General features: G+C 41.4%; 1 non-coding gene across 1 annotated transcript; it reads right to left on the bottom strand.

Moving 5' to 3' along the window:
- Positions 1–716: 716 nt before the first annotated feature.
- On the bottom strand, positions 717–832 carry LOC142866013 (U5 spliceosomal RNA). Its single transcript, XR_012916086.1, has one exon. It is a non-coding gene; the product is annotated as a U5 spliceosomal RNA (small nuclear RNA).
- Between the last annotated feature and the right edge of the window lie 7,335 nt (positions 833–8,167).

Consider the following 8,167-nt stretch of genomic DNA (forward strand, 5'->3'; position numbering starts at 1 on the left):
GATAAGTCATAGATACATGTTGTAATTTCTAAGATAACTGTTGGGGTTGGGGTTGCATTGGAGAGAGATGTCCTGGTTCTTTGGCTCCTTGCTTGGAATAATCACAAGCAGGGCTGGTGTGACACAGTGATGACAGACATGAAGCAAGCAGCCTTTATTGCAAAGCAAAGGGTACAAAGTGAAAGTATGTTCTGGAAAAAGAAGAATGGGTCCGTCCCTGTGAGTGGAGAAGCCCCTGAACATAATGAAGTTTCTCCTTTTTATGTTGGTTCCCCAATTTTATGCTAAGCTGGAGGTGGAGTATTCATGATATTTGTAAGAAACGGATGGGAGTTCTTTGAATTGGGGTTCCTTCTCTTTTCTAGCCCTATAGGGTAACTTCCAAGGGTTGCCATGACATTTGTAAACTGTCATAGAGCAGATGGGTGTGATGTTTACTATGTTAATGAGGGAAAGTTTACTGTCCCTCATTAAGCTCTTAGCTTCTGCACATGCTCCTGGTCAGAAAAGTCCCTAACCTCAAGTTCCTGCTGTTGTGGTTTCTTTCCTCTGTTCTTATTGGTCCTGGCTCTCACCCTTTGACCATATCTCCTTATCACCTGCTCTGCCACCTGCATGCACTTAGACTTACCTACCAATAATTATCAAAAGCATTTTTAAAAAGGTAAAACTTTGAAACTTATGGGAGTGGAAAATCCTGATTTTTTTTTTAAACTAACCCTGCCAAAGCAAGGCCTCAAGAAATTAGTTAAAAACTAAGAGTTGTTCCTCTCCATGGAAATCTTTAGTAAAAGACAAAAGATTTATGCAAGCTGAAGAGAAACCAGACTATGATGATTTTTTTTTTTAAGACAGAGTCTTGCTCTGTCGCCCACCTACAGTGCCGTGGCGTCATCATAGCTCACTGCAACCTTAAACTCCTGGGCTCAAGTGATCCTCCTGCTTCAACCCCCCCCCCCAAAGTCGCTGGGACTACAGGCATGTGCCACCACATCTAGCTGATTTTTTTCTATTTTTGCTAGAGACAAGTCTTGCTCTTGCTCAGGCTGCTCTCAAGCTCCTGAGCTCAAGAGATCCTCCTGCCTCGGCCTCCCAGAGTGCTAGGATAACAGGCATGAGCCACCACTCCTGGCCATTTTGTTAATGTAAGTAATCCAAAAGAGGAAAAAAGACAAAAAGGAACACAGAACAGGTGGCATAAAGAGACAATGTATCAGTCAAGCAATTTGTAAAGCAGCGGAGACAACTCCCAACATCAACAACGCACTTGGCCCAGGAACTGCTAATGAACGTACAGTGCTGTGGTGGTTCAAGAAGTTTTGCAAAGGAGACGAGAGCCTTGAAGATGAGGAGCACAGTGGCCGGCCATCAGAAGTTGACAACAACCAATTGAGAACAATCATCAAAGCTGATCCTCTTACAACTATAGGAGAAGTTGCCAGAGAACTCAACATCAACCATTAATGGTCACTTGCCATTTGAAGCAAATTGGAAAGGTGAAAAAGCTCGATATGTGGGTGCCTCAAGACCTGACTGAAAATTTTTTTAAAAATTGTCGTTTTAGGCCGGGCGCTGTGGCTCACGCCTGTAATCCTAGCTCTTGGGAGGCCGAGGCGGGCGGATTGCTCAAGGTCAGGAGTTCAAAACCAGCCTGAGCAAGAGCGAGACCCCGTCTCTACTATAAAATAGAAAGAAATTAATTGGCCAACTGATATATATATAAAAAAATTAGCCGGGCATGGTGGCGCATGCCTGTAGTCCCAGCTACTCGGGAGGCTGAGGCAGGAGGATTGCTTGAGCCCAGGAGTTTGAGGTTGCTGTGAGGTAGGCTGACGCCACGGCACTCACTCTAGCCTGGACAACAAAGTGAGACTCTGTCTCAAAAAAAAAAAAAAAAAAAAAAAAAAAATTGTCGTTTTGGGCCGGGTGCGGTGGTTCACACCTGTAATCCTAGCTCTCTGGGAGGCCGAGGCGGGCGGATTGCTTGAGGTCAGGAGTTCAAAACCAGCCTGAGCAAGAGCGAGACCCCGTCTCTACTATTAATGGAAAGAAATTAATTGGCCAACTGATATATATATATAAAAAATTAGCCAGGCATGGTGGCACATGCCTGTAGTCCCAGCTACTCGGGAGGCTGAGGCAGTAGGATCACTTGAGCCCAGGAGTTCGAGGTTGCTGTGAGCGAGGCTGACGCCACGGCACTCACTCTAGCCTGGACAACAAAGCGAGACTCTGTCTCAAAAAAAAAAAAAAAATGTCGTTTTGAAGTGTCATCTTCTCTTCTTGTACACAACAAACCATTTGTCAATTGGATTGTGACGTGTGACGAAAAATGAATTTTATATAACCGGCAATGACAAGCTCAGTGGTTGGACTGAGAAGCAGCTCTAAAGCACTTCCCAAAGCCAAACTTGCACCAAAAAAAGGTCATGGTCACTGTTTGATAGTCTGCTGCTGGTGTGATCCACTACAGCTTTGTGAGTCCTGGTGAAACCATTACATCTAAGAAGTATGCTCAGCCAGTAGATGAGATGCACCGAAAATTACAATGCCTGCAGCCGGCATGGGTCAACAGAAAGGGCCCAATTCTTCTCCAGGACAACACCCAAATGCACATCGCACAACTAACACTTCAAAAGTTGAACAAATCAGGCTACAAAGTCTTGCCTCATCTGCCATATTCCCTGACCTCTCACCAACCCACTGCCACTTCTTCAAGCATCTCAACAACTTTTTGCAGGGAAAACGCTTCCACAACCAGCAGGGTGCAGAAAATGCTTTCCAAGAATTTGTTGACTCTAAAAGCAGTGATTTTTACACTGCAGGAATAAACAAACTTATTTCTCATTGGCAAAAATGTGTTGATTGTAGTGGTTCCTATTTTGATTAATAAAGATGTATTTGAGCCTAGTTATAATGATTTAAAATTTATGGTCTGAAACCACAATTACTTTTGCACCAACTTAGCAAAAAAAATTAAAATTTCTGTGCGATATAAGTCACCATCAAGTAAGTGAAAGTACTACCCACAGAATGAGAGAAAATATTTGCAAATCATATATCTGACAAAGGACTTGTATCCAGAATGCATAAAGAATCTTAAAATTCAAAAACAAAAAGACAAATAGCCCAATTAAAAATCAGCAAAGGGCTTAAATGGACATTTCACCAAAGAAAATATTAAAATGCCAGTAAGGACATTTAAAGACCTTCAACATTGCTAATCATTAGGGAAATGCAAAGCAAAACCACAAAATACCCCTTCACACCCATGAAAATGGCTATAATTTTAAAAAGATTGTGGGTTTCGGCACCAAAAAAAAGACAGACAATACAAGTGTTCAGGATGTGGAGAAATGGGAACCTTCATTTCTGGTAGGAATTTGAAATGGTTTAGCTACTTTGGAGAAGAATTTGGCTATTCTTCAAAATGCTAAACATAGGCGGGGCGCGGTGGCTCACGCCTGTAATCCTAGCACTCTGGGAGGCCAAGGCGGGCAGATTGCTCAAGGTCAGGAGTTCAAAACCAGCCTGAGCAAGACCCTGTCTCTACCATAAAAATAGAAAGAAATTAATTGGCCAACTAATATATATATATATATATATATATATATATATATATATATATATATCAGCCAGGCATGGTGGCTTGTGCCTGTAGTCCCAGCTACTCGGGAGGCTGAGGCAGGAGGATCGCTTGAGCCCAGGAGTTTGAGGTTGCTGTGAGCTAGGCTGACGCCACGGCACTCACTCTAGCCTAGGCAAGAAAGTGAGACTCTGTCTCAAAAAAAAAAAAAATGCTAAACATAGAGTTTCCATATGACCCAATAATTCCACTCCTAGGTCTATACCCAGGAAAAATAAAAATATCTGTTCACACAAAAACTCGTACACAAATTTTTATAGCAGTACTATTCACAATACTCAAAAAAGTGGAAATAATCCACATTTCCATCAACTGATAAATGAATAAACAAAATGTGGTATATTTATACAATGGAATATTATTCATCCATGAAAGAAATGAAGTACTGATATATACTACAACATAGATAAACCTTGAAGAAATTATGCTAGGTGAAAGAAACCAGTCACGAGGGACCACATATTATATCATTCCATTTAGATGAAATGTTAGGCAGGAATTGTGAGAAGGAACTTCTGTAGAGTGCTGGCAGTAGTAAAACAGGATAACAGTACAGAGAGTTCTCACTCAGAAGGAGAAAGTCCCACCCTAACTAAATACTAAAAACAGGTTTGAGACCTGGGAGATCGGAGCAGTGACTAAGGATCAAACAGAAGGGGCCTAAAAATTGCACAGGACAAAAAGCAGTAGTTTTGTGAAAGCAAGACAGAAATATCCACTAGAGGAACAGCATCACAGAATCAGAAGATCAAATTACCCCTTCCTACAAAAGCACCATTTATTAAAGAAACTGTACTTTATTGTATCAACAGAAGAGGGTGCTCTTGAACCAATAAACCAAATAAGGCTTCCAAATCCCTGTCTTCATATACAATCAATAAGAATGTTACTACTGAACCAGGAAAATCCAAGACACTTTATAATGATCAGAAAAAGGAACCCAACATCTGCACAAAGATACTATTGGGGGAGAAGCAAGAATTAAAACTTTTCTGCAGGGCCAGGCACAGTGGCTCACGCCTGTAATCCTAGCACTCTGGGAGGCTGAGGCAGGTGGATCATTTGAGTTTAGGAGCTCGAGACCAGCTTGAGCAAGAGCAAGACCCTGTCTCTACAAAAAAAAAAAAAAGAAGAAGAAGAAAGAAAGAAAAAAAGAAAAGAAAGAAGTTAATTGGGCAGCTAAAAATATATAGAAAAAATTAGCGAGGCATAGTGTAGTCTCAGCTACTTGGGAGGCTGAGGCAGAAGTATTGCTTGAGCCCAGGAGTCTGAGGTTGCTGACACCATGGCACTCTAGCCTGGGCAACAAAGTGAGACTCTGTCTCAAAAAAAAAAGAAAGAAAAATTAGCTGAGCATGGTGGCACATGCCTGTAGTCCCAGTTACTCAGGAAGCTGAGGCAGCAGGATCCCTTGAACCTAAGAGTTTGAGGCTCAAACTAGGGCTAGGCTGATGCCACTGCTCTCTAGCCTGGGCAATAGAGCAAGACTTTGTCTGTCACACACACACACACACACACACACACACACACACAACTCCTTTGGGTCTACAGGCAAAAAAACAAAACAAAACACAAAAACCAAGTGACCTACATACAGGAAAAGAAAATCAGGTGGCATCAAAGTACTTGACAGAATTGTAGGAAGTAAGATAACGGTGAAGAAACATTTTAAGGAAATTCAAGTAAAAAAAAAAAGTGTGAGCCAAAGACTCCAGTTTTAAATTTTCAAGAACTCAAGATATTTTGTGGCCGGGCGCGGTGGCTCACGCCTGTGATCCTAGCACTCTGGGAGGCCGAGGCAGGTGGATCGCTCGAGATCAGGAGTTCGAAACCAGCCTGAGCAAGAGTGAGACGTCGTCTCTACTAAAAATAGAAAGAAATTAATTGGCCAACTAAAAATATATAGAAAAAATTATCCGGGTATGGTGGTACATGCCTGTAGTCCCAGCTACTCAGGAGGCTGAGGCAGGAGGATCACTTGAGCCCAGGAGTTTGATGTTGCTGTGAGCTAGGCTGACACTATGGCACTCTAGCCAGGGCAACAAAGTGGGACTCTGTCTCAAAGAAAAAAAAAAAAAGATATTTTATATTCAAGAACTCTTTCTGAGGATTCTACTAAAGGTCAAGTTTTTTTTTTTTTTTTTTAAACTCAATGGTAATTTAACATTAGGTCAAGTTTTATACACGTAAGAAATGACTGGAAAACTTTGGCCAAAAACACCCAAACAAAAAAACACCACATATTGAGAATTGAATATATTTAATTGTAAACCTAAGAGTAAAATAAATATAAGAATTGATTAACGTCTTCTGACAAAGTAGAAATACAACAAAAAATGGAAGTGAAGAAGAAATGTAGAATAAGCTCAATGATTGCCGCACAGGTTGAAGGTGGGAGTCAAAGCATGTCATTTAAACTAACAAACCTTTTCCTGCAGAGAGCTACAAGAAAGAAAGAGAGAAAGAGAAGAAAGAAAAAGAGAAAGAAAAAGAGGCCGGGCGTGGTGGCTCACGCCTATAATCCTAGCTCTCTGGGAGGCCGAGGCGGGCGGATTGCTCAAGGTCAGGAGTTCGAAACCAGCCTGAACAAGAGCGAGACCCCGTCTCTACTATAAAAAAAAATAGAAAGAAATTAATTGGCCAACTAATATACATATATAAAAAAAAATTAGCTGGGCATGGTGGCGCATGCCTGTAGTCCCAGCTACTCGGGAGGCTGAGGCAGAAGGATTGCTTGAGCCAGGAGATTGAGGTTGCTGTGAGCTAGGCTGACGCCATGGCACTCACTCTAGCCTAGGCAACAAAGCGAGACTCTGTCTCAAAAAAAAAAAAAAAAAAAAAAAAAAAAAGAAAGAAAAAGAAAGAAAGAGAAAGAAATAAGAGAAACAAAAATTAACAAGCCCAAAAGTAGAAACCTAGATAAGGAAAATGGGAACTAAGAGCTACTGCAGTATAGACCACCTCATTTATCCTAGTTGATGGATTCACTTAGGACCCCTCATGCTCTGAGTCTTGTGGTATCTTTTAAATATTTCATATATGAGATAGGCTCCATGCTAGACAACTCTCTCTCTTACTCTCTCCCCCTCCCACACACGCGCAATGCCAGCCCATTCATTACATAACACCTCCTGATTCTATGTTTTGTAATCTAATGGTGACACTGTCTCTCACATGCTCAGCCCACAGAAAAATACTTTACCTTCCTGCTGGGCCAGCTGCCCCACTTCTAGCCAGGAAATCCAGCTCCTCTTCAGCCTGCCAGAGGGCTTCCAGAGCAGCTTTATTTACACAGATTTAGACACATATTTGTCTGTAGAGGCAGCATCCCTGCCTCCAGTCAGAGCCAGTCACTGAAAGGTTATTCTCTACTCCAGGAGATTATTTAAATTTAAATATTTTGTTTTTAATTCTAAATTGTAACGGTTTGCTTTAGGGCTTACTCGGTTGCTTGCTACTCAAGCCATAGAAGAGCAGATAGGAAGTAGTTCAGAAAAAATATAAATACTAAAACATGATGCTGGCTTTTTGTTTAAGACCTATTTTTTTATATCATGTAAAGGCAATATCTATCTGTCCTTGTTTTACCAAGATTTAAAAATATTATCATAACTAAACATTGAATTTCTCAGATGCCTTTTTTAGCATATATAAAGAGGATATGATTTTCTACCTTTCGTCCATTAATACAATAAATATTATAATGTTAATATAGTATCATACAGAACCATCCCTCACTTTTCTGTAATAAATCCCATTTGGCTATGGTTAATTCACAACTGTATGCTCTTCGTTAAATATCTTTTTTTTTCTTTTTTTTGAGACAGAGTCTCACTCTGTTGCCCGAGCTAGAGTGCCATGGAGTCAGCCTAGCTCACAGTAACCTCAAACTCCTGGGCTCAAGCGATCCTTCTGCGCCCCGCCTAAATATCTTATTAAAGGCCCTGCAGTAGCCAGGCGCGGTGGCTCACGCCTGTAATCCTAGCACTCTGGGAGGCCAAGGCAGCCGGATCGCTCGAGGTCAGGAGTTCGAAACCAGCCTGAGCAAGAGTGAGACCCCCGTCTCTACTATAAATATAAAGAAATTAATTGGCCAACTACTATATATAGAAAAAAAATTAGTCGGGCATGGTGGCACATGCCTGTAGTCCCAGCTACTTGGGAGGCTGAAGCAGTAGGATTGCTTGAGTCCAGGAGATTGAGGTTGCTGTGAGCTAGGCTGACGCCATGGCACTCACTCTAGCCTGGGCAACAAAGTGAAACTCTGTCTCAAAAAAAAAAGAAGAAGAAATTTCAAAATGGCATCTTCAAGTGGATCCTTGATCCACCTTGCACACTTTTCCCCACACACAATGTTTTCTTTCCCTCTGTTTCCTTCCTTCCTTCCTTCCCTCTTTCCTTCTTTCATTTCTCCTTCCCTTCCTTCCTTTCTTTTTGAACTGAACCAAGACTTAAAAATCAGAATATTTCACCTTTAAAAACATAATCTGTATTTTGGGGGGCATACTAGTGTACACCTGT

Source organism: Microcebus murinus, chromosome X (assembly GCF_040939455.1).
Source record: "Microcebus murinus isolate Inina chromosome X, M.murinus_Inina_mat1.0, whole genome shotgun sequence".
NCBI classification, from domain to species: Eukaryota; Metazoa; Chordata; class Mammalia; order Primates; family Cheirogaleidae; genus Microcebus; species Microcebus murinus.